Source organism: Silene latifolia, chromosome 6 (assembly GCF_048544455.1).
Source record: "Silene latifolia isolate original U9 population chromosome 6, ASM4854445v1, whole genome shotgun sequence".
Lineage (NCBI taxonomy): Eukaryota > Viridiplantae > Streptophyta > Magnoliopsida > Caryophyllales > Caryophyllaceae > Silene > Silene latifolia.
Genome location: NC_133531.1, coordinates 70,555,781 through 70,572,991, shown reverse-complemented (window position 1 = coordinate 70,572,991; position 17,211 = coordinate 70,555,781). Strand labels below are relative to the sequence as shown.

Below are 17,211 nucleotides of genomic sequence, written 5' to 3'. Positions count from 1 at the left end.
ACCACAAGGTACTCTTGACTAGGCCTTAATCCATGGGTCAAAGGATACTAGCATGACACATCCTAGGGTGTTTTACAAGTATTCTAACAAGCAAAGTCTTAAGAATAAAAAGCATCTACTAGGGCCTATATACACTTGTCAAGCTTCCCAAGTAGACGGTTTCGCAAATTTTTTCTAACCATGCAAACTACATGCCATGATGCAACTAACATATAAACATCCTAATGCATATGATTCTACCAACTAATATGTCATATAAACTAAATGCAAGTCCTAAGTTCACATTGTTTTTACCGCATCAATCAAAATAAAGCCACATAGTCATTAACATAAAGAGGAAAAAGGAGATTGGAAAGATCATACCATGCGGTCTTCATATTCCTCATGCCTCGGATGTGGCGTAGTCAATCAAAGTGAACAAGGATAAAACAAACACAATATATACAAGACAATATATACAAAGGAAATGAACTTGTTTTTGGGTTTTCAATTTTCAAATTTTTATGATTTTTGAAATTTTTCAATTTTTATGGGTTTTTGAATAAAAGTTAAGTGTTAGAATTCCCATCCCCACACTAATATGGGCATTGTCCTCAATGGCCAAAATGATGGAAATTATGCAAAGATGATGCATGATTTCTATACTAAATGCAATTCTACACTAAGCTATACTACATGATGCATGGTTTTTATTATGACGGAGAGGATAATTTAGATTACCTCCCGTTGTGTATGCATTAACTTCCCCAAACCAAATAAGACACTATTGCTAATGTCAAAGTATGGGTATAGTTCATGCACACACTATGCTATGCATGAAACTAGATTGTCATTTTGGATTTTACAAATGGGAACAATAAAGAACACCTCAATGGTACCGAGGTGTGAGTCCTTTGATGTTGCTAGGACTAAACCAAGAATGATCAAAATGAAATAAAATACAAAGAGATATAGACAAACCGTGGGAGAGTAGGAATCTCCAAGGCTTGCTAGTCCTCCATCATGCTATCATCATCACCACTTCCCTCATGAGAAGTGGTCACATTGCCACTTTCCTTGGCACTTTCTTCTTCATCTTGTTCCTCATCTTGTTCATCATCATCTTCACCATCTCTTTCTCCATATCCACTTGCTTCTTCCTCAATATTATCATCAATTTCTTCACCATTTCCAACAACCTCATTGTCTTCCACCACGTCCCTAGATGCACCCGGAAACAAGGCTTCTTTATCCGCCCAACTAGGCAAAGGACAAGATGGATCAAGGATTCCTTGCCTAGCTAGATGTAGGAGGGGAGGATATTGAGCCAAATATGCATTCTTCCGATCTTCATAAGCTTGCTTGTGCATGGCTTGCATAAGAAGAGTGACATAGTCTTTCCCAATTTCAACTCCTTGCGGTTTGAACTCTTCATACACAAAGGGGTAAGGCGGTATAACAATGGAAGAGGAGGGGGTTTCATGATCACCCTTTTGTTGTTGAATGATGTACCCGGCTTCTTCGGATAAGGGAAGTAGATAGTTGGTCCGGTGGACACTTAGACGACAAATCTTCGCGGGTAAAGTGAATGATCGAGCCTCACTAGTTAGCCATCCATACTTGGTGTCAAGGGGGTTTTGAGCAACCCACTTGAACTTGTTAATCATAATAGGCATATCAATAAGATGGCCACCTTCCTTTGCCTTGTACTTGTTATCCTTATTGAAATTAGGATCAAAGTGCTTGGCTAGGACCGTGACTAGGCCGCCATTAACAATAACGGTTGTACCCTTCTTCCCACTATCAACATGGAGCCATCTATCAACCAATAGCCTCAAAGAATTGAAAGGTTTGGTGTGAATTCTTCCGACATTCAAAGCCGATTCAAGGAGAATAAAATCAAGTCTTGTGAAATGATTGGTGTCTTTCCTAGCAATTATGGTATTTCCCACAACTTTGTGCCATACTCTTATGCCCGGATGATGGACCAAAAGAGCACGACAAGCATGAAAATCATCAAATTTCTTCCCGGAGATTGCCTCCCAAAGAGGCTCGGGGTCATACTTTCCATAATGCTTAAGATATCTCGATTCATCGCTAAGACCCAAAATTTCACCTAATTCCTTAAAGGTAATGCGTCTACTAATGTTAGCTAGACGAAACTCAATATTTTCCCTATCTTCAACTTTGGTGACTTTTAAAGAACTTAAGAATTCCAAGACAAGGGAAGGGTATGTCGATTCCTTTGTTTCAAACAATTTCTTCAAACCCATGGCATTGAAAAAGGCTTTTGTTTGTTCAAGAACACCCAATTTCTCCAAAGCATCTTTACATATGAATTTGGTGGATTGAATTGATTTCATAGCAAACTTGACAAATGTATTTCTATGGGTATCGGAAATAAAAGTTACCTCCGGATAATGCAAGAGTTGATCGATTACCGGAGTAGAAGGTGATGCTCCCATAGAAATTGGTTGTTGTTGTTGTTGTACTTCCAAGTTTGGTGTTGCTACCACCATTGCCAAGGCTTTCTTTGTTTGGAGAGCTTTTTGCCTTTGAGAGAGAGCCTTTGCCTTTGGTGCCTTTGTTGCTTTTGTTGCACCCTTTGTCCTTGCCATTTGATGAACTAACCAAGAAAAGAATCAAAAATCTTCAATTTGTAGAATGCCCAAATCGATTTGAAGGTGAAAGGCTTTGCCTTTATGAAATCAAAAATCGACTCAAAGGTTGAAGATTTTGTTCTTGGTTTTGATTTTTGTTGAAGATGGAGTGATTGATTTGTTGTTTGAAGGATGGTTTGATTTGATTTTGGTGGATTTTGTTGAGGGTTTTTGTTTTTGTGATGGAGAGGATGAGGGTTTTGATGTTGTGGGTAGTGTTTATGAATGAATGAATGAAGGAATGAAGGTGGGAGGGTATTTAAAGAAGTCGAAATTTTCGAAAACGCAGGGGCAATCCGTGCGGATTAGGCTCAATCCGTGCGGATTCTGCAGCTTCAAAATTTTCAGAAGCTCGCCTAAAGACGGGCGGATTCTGGGGAATCCGCTCGGATTCTTCTGTGATGGGACGGGCGGATTTGCTGCAGGACGGACGGATTCTAGTTCAGAGAAATTTCTTTGTTTTCTTCAGCTGCAAAGACGGGCGTCTTTTTCACAAGACGGACGGATTCTATGAGACGGGCGTCTTTCCAGAAATCCGCTCGGATTCTTCAACAGTCAAGAAATTTTCAATTTTCAGCTCAGCTCAGGACGGGCGTCTTTTGGTCAGGACGCTCGGATTCTATGAGACGGGCGGATTATCAGGAATCCGCTCGGATTCTTGTCCTTTGTACCCGGATTCATTCCATTCGTGCACAATGCATTTCCCTTTACCATTCTTCCATTCTTCTTCATTTCTTGTGTTCTTCGTTGTGGGGGCATTACTAAGGCATGGATAGCCTAGGCAATTCCCATCCCCACACTAAGGTAAAGCACTACACATCAATTGAAATCGTTAGTCCCTCCCTCACTTCTCTCTTACATGACAATTATTTTGATCAAAGTAAATAAAATCCAAAAATGACAAAAATGCAATACAAGAATTGAAATGTAAGTTAGGGAGTTAGAAATATTTACAAGTGGTGGTTTAGGGAGGACTCCACCAAACTCTCATTCTTGATGAGATGTCAAGGGGGCATGTTCAAGGTGTTGTTGATGTTGCTCAACACCTTGAAGAAGTAATCAAAAGCTTGTTCATTATTGTGGTAGAGGTCCTCAATAGACCGTGGCTCTTGTTGTTGATCATGATTGATGGCATGCCCAATGTAGGGATTAAAAATCCCTTCAAACTCGTCGTCCCAAAGACCACAAACTTCATTGAGTTGATCATTGAAAATCTCTTGCTTAGATGGAGACAACTCTTCCAATTTCTTTTCTTGGCCAATGAGGCCATCCTCTTCTTCCTTGGTTGATTTTGATGAGCTTTGCAAGCTCTCCTTGTCACAATTCACTTGCTCTTTGAATGGAGCATCTTCAATTTTCTTCCTCCATTGGAGTTCCGATTTCTTCCTTTCATCTTTTCGGCTATAATGATCAATCATGAAACATGGCTCATGCAAACGAGGAGCTCTCATGGTCTTGTCAAGATTAAAAGTTATGCTTTCATCTCCCACTTCTAGAGTGAGCTCTCCATGTTTCACATCAATCACCGCACCCGCGGTGTGTAGGAAAGGTCTTCCTAAGATGATTGGAATGTTGGAATCTTCCTCCATATCAACTATGACAAAGTCTACCGGGATGAAAAACTTCCCAATTCGCACGGGGACATCTTCCCATATTCCTAATGGTGTCTTCGTCGATCTATCGGCCATTTGGAGTGTGATATTGGTGCATTTAAGCTCTCCCATTCCCAACCTTTTACTTACCGAGTATGGCATGACACTCACACTAGCCCCTAGATCACATAAGGGTTTGTTGATCATCGTGTCGCCAATGGTACACGGTATTGAGAAGCTTCCCGGATCCTTTAACTTTGGAGGTGAACTCCCTTGAAGTATTGCACTACTCACCTTAGTGAAGGCGATAGTCTCAAGTTTCCGGATCGACTTCTTCTTTGTGAGGATATCTTTCATGTATTTTGCATAGGCCGGTACGTGATTGATTAATTCCGTGAAAGGAATTGAGACTTCTAAGTTCTTCACAATTTCCATGAACTTTCCAAGTTGATCATCAAATTTGGGTTTGGCTTGACGACTTGGAAAAGGAAGTCTAATCACAATGGGCTCCTTCTCTTTGGCCTTGTCTTCATTTTTCTTTGAAATTTCTTCTTTTGATGATTCCCCTTCTTTGGGGCTTTGCACAATTTCTTCCTTTTCACTAGCTTCCACAACTTCATCCTCAACTTGCTTCTTCGGTGCTTCATACCTTGTACCACTTTTCAAGTGAATGGCACTAACCGTTTCATGTCTAGGGGGATTACTTTGAGGTGGTAATTGCCCCTTTTGTCTTTGTGAGCTTGAAGATGCTAGTTGGGTCAATTGTGTTTCCAACATCTTGGTGTGAGCTAGAATGTTGTTGATGGTGGTGTCCTTTGCTTGGCTATCTTTTTGCATTTGAGTGAAAAATTCTTGTTGATTCTTTTGCATTTGGAGAACCGCTTTTTGGACATCAAAACCTTGGTCATTTTGGTGATTGTATGGATTTTGATTTTGGTAACCTTGGTTTTGATTGTAAAAGGGTCTTTGATTTTGATTTCTCATGGGTGGTGGAGTGTATGTTATTTGAGGGTTTTGAACATTTTGGCTTTTGTATGAGAGATTTGGATGGAACTTGGTGTTTTCATTGTAAAGATTTGAATAAGGGGTACCACTTTTGTAAGCTTGGAAAGCATTAACTTGTTCGGTTGTTCCCCTACACTCACTTGGGTCATGACCCAAAGTTCCACAATTCTCACATATCCCACTTGGGATTGATGAGGATGCCGTCATGGCATTGACATGATGCTTTGATGATTTCGAGTTTTCCTCAAGTCTAGCTATAGCTTGTTCAAACTTCAAGTTGATTGTGTCAATGTGAGCACTAAGTTGAGCACCCAATTGAGTAACGGAGTCCACTTCATGCTTTCCTCCTCTAGTAGCCTTGCGAGGTCTACTATATTGTGAATTATGGACCGCCATTTCCTCAATCTTGTTCCATGTTTGATTGTCATCAACTTCGGTGAACATTCCATTTGATCCCATATTGAGAATGTTCCTTGAATCTTCATATAAACCATTCCAAAATTGTTGCACTAAAAACCATTCGCTAAGTCCATGGTGAGGACATGAGCGACAAACATCTTTGAACCGCTCCCAAGCTTCATACAAAGATTCGTCATCCCTTTGCTTAAAACCCGTAATTTGAGCTCTTAGCATGTTGGTCTTTTCCGGTGGGTAGAACTTTTTGTAGAAAGCTAGAGCTAACTTCTTCCAAGAATCTATTCCAAGGGTGGCCTTATCAAGGCCCTTCAACCATTGCTTTGCGGTGCCGATTAACGAAAAAGGAAATAAGACCCATCTAATTTGGTCTTGAGTCACGCCCGTTTGAGAGATAGCATCACAATAATCGCGTTTCCATATGAGAATGAGGGTCCTCACTAGGCATTCCCCCGAATTGGCTCCTCTCAACTAGTTGGATGAAGGCGGACTTGGCAATAAAATTACCGGTGAGATGTTGCGGTGTAGGAGTACCATTTGGTAGATTCTCCTCGGTAGGTATAGAGTGTGACGAGAATTTAGGCATTGTAGGTGGATTTTGTGTGGTATTGTGTAATGGGTTTTCTTCTCCTTCTATTGCGAAAGGATTGACAAACTCACTAGTGGGTTGAACAACTTCACCATCACCTCTCAAATTCCTCCTAACAAGTCTCCTATTATTCGTCAAGGTTCTTTCGATTTCACGGTCAAAAGGTAACAAATCACTTTGTAACCTTCTAGACATGCAAAATATCAAACAACTCGAAAACAATTAGAACAAACCTTGAGGAGTTTTACTTCCCCAAGGTGAAGAAAGACACAACTAAAAACAATAAAATAAATCTAAAATCAATTAAACACCGTCCCCGGCAATGGCGCCATTTTTGATCGGGTCCATTTCGTGTTCACAATTAAGTATATGTGGTCGTTGGTCAATGATCGATACAAAACACAATTTATACTTCACAAACAACTCTACAATTAGTAAAGAGGCAAGTAAAGGTCGGATCCCAAGGGACGGGTATTGAAATGAGAATTCTATTGTAACTAGTAGTGTCTAGGGGTGTCACAAATTGAGTTGGAGTAGAAGGTTACTAAACTAGAATAACAATGAAAATAAACAAGCAAGATGAATAAAAAGGGGTGTAAACAATTGATTAAAAGCACTAGGGTGTCATGGGGTCATAGAGGAATCATGGGATATGATCATACAAACATGTTCTCAAATTATAAGCAAGCAATTATTGTTGTGATGGATCGAGTTGGGTTATATCTTACAATCCTAGGAAAGTTTGGGTCCCGGAGCCGAATCGATTAGATTGTACAACACCTACAAGTCGACTTAATCTTTCCTACTCAACACATGCATGATCTAACAAGACTCGAGTTGGGTTATGTCTTACAAGTCTCATTGAAAAGATAGAAGATGATAGTAAATGCAAGGATTCATAGGCTTAGCATTTCATCAAATATAACATGTGCATGAGTTGAGATCAAAACAAGCAAGCAAATAAGATATGAAAGCATATTGATTTAAGCATGAATCATCCCCATGATGGTTTTCCCTAATCACCCATTAAACCCTAGCTAAGAGACTACTCACTCATTATCATGTTGATCATGCTAGCAAGGTTGTCAATGATACCAACAATATGAAACATGATGAATAAATGAAAGTAATTAACAATAATTAAAAAGGGATTAAGAGATTATACCTACTAATGATTCCAATAATAAAGCAAGAATAATAGAAGTACTTGAATCCTAGATTGAGAGGTTGTCAATCTCCCAATAATAACCCAAATAATCTTCAATTACCCAAAATAAAGGAAGAACAAGAGAGAGATTAAAGAACTAAAACTTGGATTAAAACTTGATTAATACTTGATTACAATATTGAAGAGAGATTTGATTGATATTAACTACACTAATTATTGATAAGAAGAACATGCTCCTCTAATTAGACTAATGGGGTATTTATAGTGAAAATTAGGGAGGATGCATTAGGGTTAACTAAGGGCTAAACTAGTAATTACACTTTTTAAGTTGAGCAAGGAGGACCCGGTATTTTCTGAGAGAAGGGCTTGTCTTTTCGTAGCTTGAAGAATGAAATCCGTCTTTGTCAGGAATCTGTGCGGATTAGAGTCGGGACGGCCGGATTTGGCTGTGCAATCCGAGCGGATTCAGGAGAGGGACGCTCGGATTGTTGAGGGGGAATCCGAGCGGATTCCAAGGAGGGACGCTCGGATTGTTGAGGCCGACGGACGGATTATCCACAATCCGTTCGGATTGTTGGTCGGCGTCAATTCTTCTTCTTTTCTTCCCTTTTCTTCATAAATTCCTTGGGGATTTCCTTGGGGACGCAAGGATCCTTTCTCAACATTGCTCTTCTACTATGATATGTACAAAGGCCTTCTAGTCTTGTCTCTTCTTGATGCTTGGTCATTGAATACAATCAATTTAGCCTCGTTTTGCCATAAAAATGCAAGATTCTTACTCCTTTCCTACCAAGGGATCAAAATCTCAAAGAATATGCAAAACAAAGAACTAAAGATAAGAAATGACCCAAATAGGCACTAAAAAGCATGGAAACAATGGTAATTCGAGGGCTAAATATGCGCCAATTATGGTCACATCAGTGACACTCACTAGGAAATGATTGGTAATGACTTCTCATATTCTCAATATGATAAGTCCCGACGAGAGCAGCTTTTAGCATATTTAATAGATCCTGCAGCGGAAGCAAAAAGATCATATTAAGTTGTTCAACAACTTGAACGAGTCAAGAATTTCATCACATAAGTCTCTTGACTAAGATGCTAGTATCCATGGAGATCTATCTCATTAGATCCGGATATTTAAGATGCGCCATGATACTCTCAAGTATTTACCCGAGAATATTTCTAGTCACTAATATGTCAAACACATATTTTAGACTAAGAAATATCACCTTAGCTACATTTCTAGTCAATAATATGTCAAGCACATATTTTAGACTAAGAAACTCACTTTAGCTCCCACTAAACTCCATGTATCATCATGTTATCTCGACACTCGAGTAATACCGTTTTGATAGACTACATGATTGAACCCAAAGTTCCAACTCTTTGACGTATATAGATCACAAAAGGGATCTTTCAAGCATGCTAGGCTTCTTAGCATTGACAACATCAACAAAACTTCTCCCTTCATAAGATACAATCAAGGAGAAAGTTTCATTATCCTTTTGCCTAATCTCATCCTCATGAGAGGCAATATTGCTAAGACCATACGAATTGATAAAGGCATTTGGGTTGTCACAAACTCTCTATAACAAGCCCAAATTTTAAACATCTTATGTAACCTTTACGACAAGATCAAGGTAACCAACCAAAGTATTCACCTTAAATCAAGTCTCGAAAACATCTCGTGTTTCCTTCCTTGAGCAAGGAGATCAATTCGAATTGCATGGTGACACGCTATTACATAGAGTTCATACTATAGAAAAGCCTTTGATGAGGGTTTAAGATTCGTCACTTTTGAAAAGTAACGCAATATTATCGCAAAATTATCTCCTTATAACCACTTAGCCACAATAAAGAACGTCTTCTTGCATTGTACTCACCACTGAGCCTCAATAAAGAACATCTTCTTGCATTGTACTCAGTTTGTGGGTCTTGGACTTCCGTAAGTTCAAAATTTCTCCCACTCTGTCTTCCAGAAAATGAAAATCTTTCTGGAAAGACAGCATTACGAGCCACAAACTCTTTGTTCTCGTTTTGGAGGAGTAAAAACCAAGTGGTTCAATTTTGGATAACCCTCACAAATACACCAATTGGTTCTGAACATAAACATTTATGATCCCAAATGTATAAAAAGACAAGTTAGGGACTCTCCCTATCCATATCTCATATGGAGTCATTTAGGCTATTATAGTCGGGTTTTAAACTTTTAGTGAGAAAATAGCTTACAAAAATTGTGAAAAACCTCAAACTATATCTCATAAAGTTTGGTTTATATACTTGACTACACCATACTCTATGGTTTCCCAAGGAGAAGGTGTATGTGAACTGGTTCACAATCGTCTTAGTGATCATCAAGGTCATTACTTGATTATTACCCATTTCACCTTCAAAGTCATTACTTTGAAATTTCTGATCAACATTTTGATCTTGGCGTGCATTTGGTTTACTACTTCATTTTGAAAATATAACACGTTTCAAAAATCACTTTTATGTCTTATTAAATAGATACAAGGTTTTCATATCTACTTAACAATACGATAAAAGTAACCAAGTATGTATATTACCAACTATCGGCCTTACACATCCGTATGTCTATGGTCAATCACCTCACTATTGTGTTTCTTTTCTGCAAAAGAAAACATAATTTATGCAGACACACCATAAGATTCTCAATCAAATGGTTGTTCGATGTGCTTATCGTTTATTTGTTTAAACGATTTTACTTGAGGTTTGGTCAATTGGGTTCACCAGATTAGAGACTTTAAAATCTACAAGATAGTATAACATTTAGTTTTCGTGAAGAATGTAAAATTCCTCTAACTTAAGTGGTCTAAACCAACCACCAAGTTATCATAGGAGTAGGTACAACCTTTTGTTTTAAATCACATGAGTGATGCCTTCTATGTATAAACATAGATGATTACATTCTTTTAAAACCAAATTTAGGTACATTTGTCCCTATCGAAATCATTGCTACTCTAGCACCATTTCGATACAAAAATGTCCTATGCTAGACGTCTTACGTTTTATTAATTCATGTAAACTTCTTTACAAAGAAATGACCCGTACTTGGTATCTCATACCAAGATAGTGGGACTAGCCTATCCATTGAGTAGATGTCTCTTTCAACTTTGTTCTATCGCATACATCTAGGGTTGATTCTTCTTAACTCCCACTCACTTTCACATTCCTCTTTGCTTCAATCAAGCAAAAAATGAATCTCATGAAGTCCGCTCTTCAAGTCATTCGTGATATTTTATACACTTAGTAAGAGTGAATTACTATAAAGTGAGTGCAACATGTGGTAAAATCTCAACTTCTTGCGAAATTGGACTACCTAACCGTTCAATTGTCATCATATGTCTAAACTCTTTAGCGCATAAACAATCAATTTGGCCTTTCTCGAAGTGAGCCATTTGACGCTATCATTTTGGAGTATTTTTGTGTTTTTGAAAACTCTTTTCTTAAACTTTTGAATTACTCTTGAGTAATTAAAACTAATACGTCATCTTCATGACGGAGGTGTCACTTCCGAAATCAAGACTCTCTTGCTAAAATGTGACTTCCTTTTAAACTCATAATATGAGTTTGCAACATAAAACCCCTTTTTAATATGTATGGACGTTAAGTTGTATAATAATCACAAAAATTCTTGTAAGCTTATGTAGGTGAATTGGTAAATCATGTTACCAATCATTAATTCCTTTAAGAAAACCGCTTTCTATGAAAGAATGAAACAAGTATTACAATAAATAGAGAAAGGAGGATGAAGTGCGCGATGTCATACATTTATGAGAATGAACGAAAAATAGGAAAAATTAACATTCAATGTTTTAATTTTACTTTTGAAACATCTTTAACAAGTTTTAACATTTATATAATGATCTCCCACTAAATTATATAAATGATTCCAAGACCCAAATATTAAACAAAAATGAGCATCGCTTGGGCGAAACATCCCATAATTGTGTAAATTCGGTAAGTCACGTTGACTAATTCTACCTCTAGAACTCCTAGTCGACGAATTTCCTTAAATCCATCTACTAGCCCCGGAACACAAGACCATCTTATATCCCATTGAGTCCAACCAATTTTAGCGTGTGATAACCGTTTACCACCCTACTTACCCAAGGTAAAAAGAGAACACCCCGCTTGGGCGAGCGTGGCTCTAATGAACAAGAGATTCATAGGTGTTACTAATTGGTAAGGCTAATCTCAATTTTAGATATGTGAGAGATCTTGTCAATTTAGTCATAAATTCCTTATACGTGAATTAATTCGGTGAATGTAAATGATATGAATTGACAACCGCGAAAATAAAATGCATGTGAATGGCGATTTTGGCATGCGCGAAAATAAAACAAGCAAATATGTAAGCATATGAATAAATCCTAGTATGGCCACCTAGTTAATAAAAACTAGTCTATTACATTTCGGAAACCAACTCCTTGGTCCCTTGCCTCTTCATTCCATAAGTGGCTCTTCCTTGTGGGATTTGGAACACCTTCCAAAAATAGACTCCGTCTCGTTGTAATCCGTCTTTTGGAAACGCCGGTAAGAATAACTATTACAATTGAATTACATAGCTATTCCTATTATACATTAATTAATAAAATAAATAAAACTATTAATTAATTACAAACCGACGATACGAGATCGTATTTAATTACAAACAAATCGATATTCCCATTCATTTCGGGTAATAACGATTAAAATTAAACTAGGCCATACTAGGTACAACAAGATAAATACTTTAAATAAATGACAATCATTCATTCAACTTAAATATATATGCTTAAAATGCTGTAAATTGATGCCAAAATCGCCATATCTATCAATCGTTGGTATCCATCTCGGTTTTTGTGGATTTAATCGATTTTTAACATGTAAAAATCAATAATTAACTCTTAAATCTCATTTAATTCTAAACTAATTGTTCAAACTGATTTGAACCTCAAAATAAGTCCTCACTAATTTTATGATGAATAATTAGTTTGATTTGCTGATATTTTCCTAATTTAATCGGTAAAATCATAATATTTAAGTAAAAATCCAAAATAATTGAAAAATTACCCAATAAATTAAAACAAAAATTTTGAGTATTCTGAAACACTCCCAAGAACATCACAGAGTCAGAAAAATTGCCCCAAAAATCCGGATAAAATTTATGAAGAAAAAGATCGATATTTATCGGTTTTTAACCACTAAAACCAATAAACATCAAAACAAAGTGAAAACACATATGCAAAATCCCTTTTAACATTTAAATAATATTCTTAAATGTACATAAATTTATCATGGGCAGAATCAAATGTTTCGAAATTATGATTAATTAATTTCACTTTTATCGACTTTTATCTCATAAAATCAATAAACATGCAAAAAATTTGAACCAACCTCCAACTTTTTGCATAAAATCAGTAGAAAACATGCATGAAATACCATAAAAAATCCATGCACCGAATCAACTTTTAACTATTTTTAGTCAATTTTTAACTAAAATGCGACATTTTGACTCGGTTTTCTACCACAAATCATTAAAAATAGCAAAATAACTTCAAAAATCACCAAACTTAACCACAAACCTTTTAAGATAAGTAGGTATGCATGTCCCAAAAATTTCGTGCTAAAACCTCTTCTAACACCATTTTTTAGTTTTTATAAATTATCTCATTATTCATTAAAATGCTTAAAATCAACACGCAAATTACAAGCCTAAGCTCTGATACCACTTGAAAGATCAAAGATCCATATTAGACTCTCTAATAAAATTAAATTATCTCATAATTTATCATTTAGGTGATCTATGTAACATGCATGCTAATATGAAAGCATAAAAATGAAAGTATAAGGAAAAACAATTTCCTTACATTGATTTTGTGGTAAAAAAGGCACAGACTAGTTCACCTTACTAGCTTGTTCTTGAGCTTATTCCAAATGGATGATCCTCCTTACTAATCTTCAAAGAGAAGATCTCCTTCTTGCTGCACCCAAGAACTTACCCAAAAATAATAACAAGTATTTTACTAGAACTTGTTAATATTATACCCTTGATATTATTTGTAATATTACTAACTCTCTTAGTAATAAAATTTATTTACTAACAATCTTAGTAAAGATGGATAATTGATTTTAGAGAGATGAATGATATTGTTCACATGCAAAACATACAAAAATGAAGTAGTGAAGAAATGAACAATAGATGGAGTAAAAAGGAAGGGAAGTGGCGGGTGGAAAATGGAGTGTTGGAGTGGACAAACTTTGTCTTATATTTTTCATCTTACATCACATGCAAAATGTTATATAAGATAACTTATGGTAGTATACAAAATAAGGTGAAATGATTATGTGAGTAATCATCCACTACTCTATTTTACACGGTCCACATGCCCATTTACGGGTCCATGTTGGTTCTTATATTTGTCGCACAAATACGTGTAATTTTATTTTAAACATCGTTTCATGTTTAAATACTTCCATAATTAATTCGTCCAAATCACTCCGTAAATATACGTGTACCACTACACATATTATTTACGTACTAATATGAATCACATTAATCAATTAGTACAATTTTAGTGAATTAACAGTTAATTAACTAAAACCCGTCTCCCAAAATTTATTATTCAATTATCACATAATTAAATAATAACTGCCGTTCCTCGAGTTCGCAACTCGAATTCTCTCTTAAAATAATTGTCTAACCTTTTAGTCTACAAATCAAGGGACTAAATAAATTGTATCTCATACAATTAATTAGTTGTCTATTGGGGTTCGTTCCTATAGGTGTGACCGAAAGGGGTCAGTTGATCATCGTCGTCTCACGACAATAACGTCAAACTCTAGTCAGCCAACCGTTATCGATTTACGTTAATCAACTTACAAGGATCAAATAATTAAATATCTGACGATATTCCATTAATGAGATTTATTATGTTAACGCACTATTGTGGAGGACACTAACTCCAACAATTTTAAGGCAGAATTTTGAGTAAAAACCATCAAAATCAACTTTAAATATGATACCCATAACATACATTACCCAATTTCCCCCTTTCATATGAAAAAGACAATCAAAATTCAAGTTAAAATTCCAACCCTAGAAATTTTAACTCATGCTTTCCCCCAAATTGATTCGATTTTTATATATTTAGCATCAAGCAACAAATTGAAGCAAATAAATCATGTGACAACAGTTATAGACAAGATTTGGCACATATAAATCGATTTTTCAGCAAACACCAACATCCTACATGCTTCTAATTAATTAAAACATAGAAAATAGGATAAACATTCTTACCTTGAATGATTAATGAGTAAGGAGGACGGATTAAGCAAAGAAAACACAAGATTCAAGCAAAAAATCACAACTTTAAGAGCAACTTTGAGAGAGATTTAGAGATTTAGGGTTTTGTGTAGATAGGAAATAAGAAGAAATAATATAGGAGAGGGTATAAGGATCCCGCAAATCCCCGGGTACTGTTCACTGACTCTCAATCGAGTAAGTAGGTTACTCGATCGAGTGGCCTCTACTCAATCGAGTTGGAGCTACTCGGTCGAGTTTTCGCTAGCAGATCCAACGTTTTCGATGTCATAGCTTCCTAACTAAATCGAATGAGATCTATTCGATAGAGTAGATACTCTTACTCGGTCGGGCAAGAATAAAACGAGGTCAAAAGTTACGAGTTTGAGTAACGGTTCCTGCAAAACAACAATGCGTGTCGATTCCAAAATAAATTCGGAAATCGTTACCGATTATTACACTCATTTACAATGCGCCATTACTACCCAATTGTAACACAACGGTTTCATTCAACCAGATACATAATATTTCATTTTATAACGAACATTACCCAAAACGATTTATTACATCATTAGCTTATTCATACATACACTTGACACATTACTTTACTTCTAATCATGCATTTGCAACTTCAATAATACAACTTATAATTATATCACTCTAGCATTCATCTAACATCAAACCATCATTTATCATCCAAGCTTACTAATAATTAAATCAAATCACCACGAATTAACATCTACTTTACTCAACTTAACTATGCCATAACATAAAAGTACTCATCCATTTATTCATTGCAATTCTAATTATCACTTGATAAACTCTACCATGCAACATGAAACTTATCATCCCTTGACGTACTCACACGCCTACCAAGACTTACTATTCCTTATTATCACATACCCAAGCCCCGCAACACCTTTATAAGCCAACACGCATAGATAATTGTAGAAATCGCTATTATCACCACATGCAAGACTCACAATTCCTTTATAACTATTACGTAAATAACGATTTAGGAAGCATTATTATCATCACTTCACACGACACTATTACGTACTATAAACATTCCACCACTTCCACTACTTTCATAGCTACTTTCATTCAACCTCAGACTTTCACGTTTTCTCATCACAGTTACACATACTAGCATTAACAGAGGCTCCATCACAAACATTTCTAACATAACCATTATACACACTAGGCACATAATTCCCGACTTAATATCCCATAACCGGTGACTGCCTTAAGCATAATGGGGCCATGATTTTGAAATGAGGGCACCTACTCACCCAAAATATAGCATCAGCTGGGGCTCCCAATATACATACACCAGGTTCATTTTATTAGACTCTCTACATTCATTAGGCTCATTTGTTACAGGTTCCAAAATCGTCGCTCTGATACCACTTTGTAACACCCCCATATACCAAGGAGCCTTAACAAGACCTTCCATAGCATATAAGAGCGTTACCATCTCGGTTGCCCGAGGACAGTAATAATCAAGTGTCGATAAAAGAACAATTAAGTATATTACAAGTGATTAACAAAACTACTGATATATAAAAGATACAACTCAAAACAACTATCAGCTATGTGAACTACTTCTGTCGTGACTCGTTGAAGACTCATCCCGCCAAGCACCCAGCTAACATCCAGATCACAACCTGCTCAGACTGACTGCTCACCATAAGGGATCACGGCAGACACAACAGAAACAAACAACAAGACAAAACCACACAAGGTCAGTAACTGAGGAAATACACCAACAACCATAGACACAACACAAGGACAACAAAACATACATACACCGCATCTCCTCCAACCAATCACCATCACCGACTGTCCACAGGACCAGCCCTGCCAGTGGGGGATCACAGCCATTCCCACCTAAGCCCGCTCATCAAATCGAGCGATAAACCCATGTCCATTAATGTGCACATCCCTCCCGTGGCGGGTTCCACTGAGGGTGAACTATGGGCTTGAAGCCACTCCCGCAAGTGACTCCACTCAGCCGAGGACGCACCTCAAGAACCATAGACAAACAATCACAATGAGTTGTACCATAACAACGTTAATCGAAACAACACAACACCAATCAATTACCACAATCAATCAACCATACTGACACTACATCAACCAAACCATATTAAAAGACACTCTAGACAACCAATAATACTGAGTAGGCGAACCTACCTTTAGCCAACCGCAGCGATTTCGCGTCCGAACACATGACACCAACCAACCAAGCAACACACCTATACAAACAGTACAATCATCTATCACTATCACTACAAACACAACTGAAACAACGATGACGATGATGATGACGATAACATACCTATACATAGCAATCCGGCGTCAAGACCGCTACTCGACTCAAGCATCCCATCCCCATGGCATAAGCATCCTCAAGGACCTCAAAGAAAGGGATTATGGTGAAGGGAAAAGAGAGTGACGACATCTAGGTTTAGGAAAGAGAAGCGGAAATGATT

At 37.0% G+C, this 17,211-nt stretch overlaps 1 non-coding gene across 1 annotated transcript; it reads left to right on the top strand.

The window, feature by feature from the left end:
- Nucleotides 1–5,762: 5,762 nt before the first annotated feature.
- Nucleotides 5,763–5,869, top strand: LOC141589187 (small nucleolar RNA R71). The gene has a single exon (XR_012520137.1). It is a non-coding gene; the product is annotated as a small nucleolar RNA R71 (small nucleolar RNA).
- Nucleotides 5,870–17,211: the final 11,342 nt, after the last annotated feature.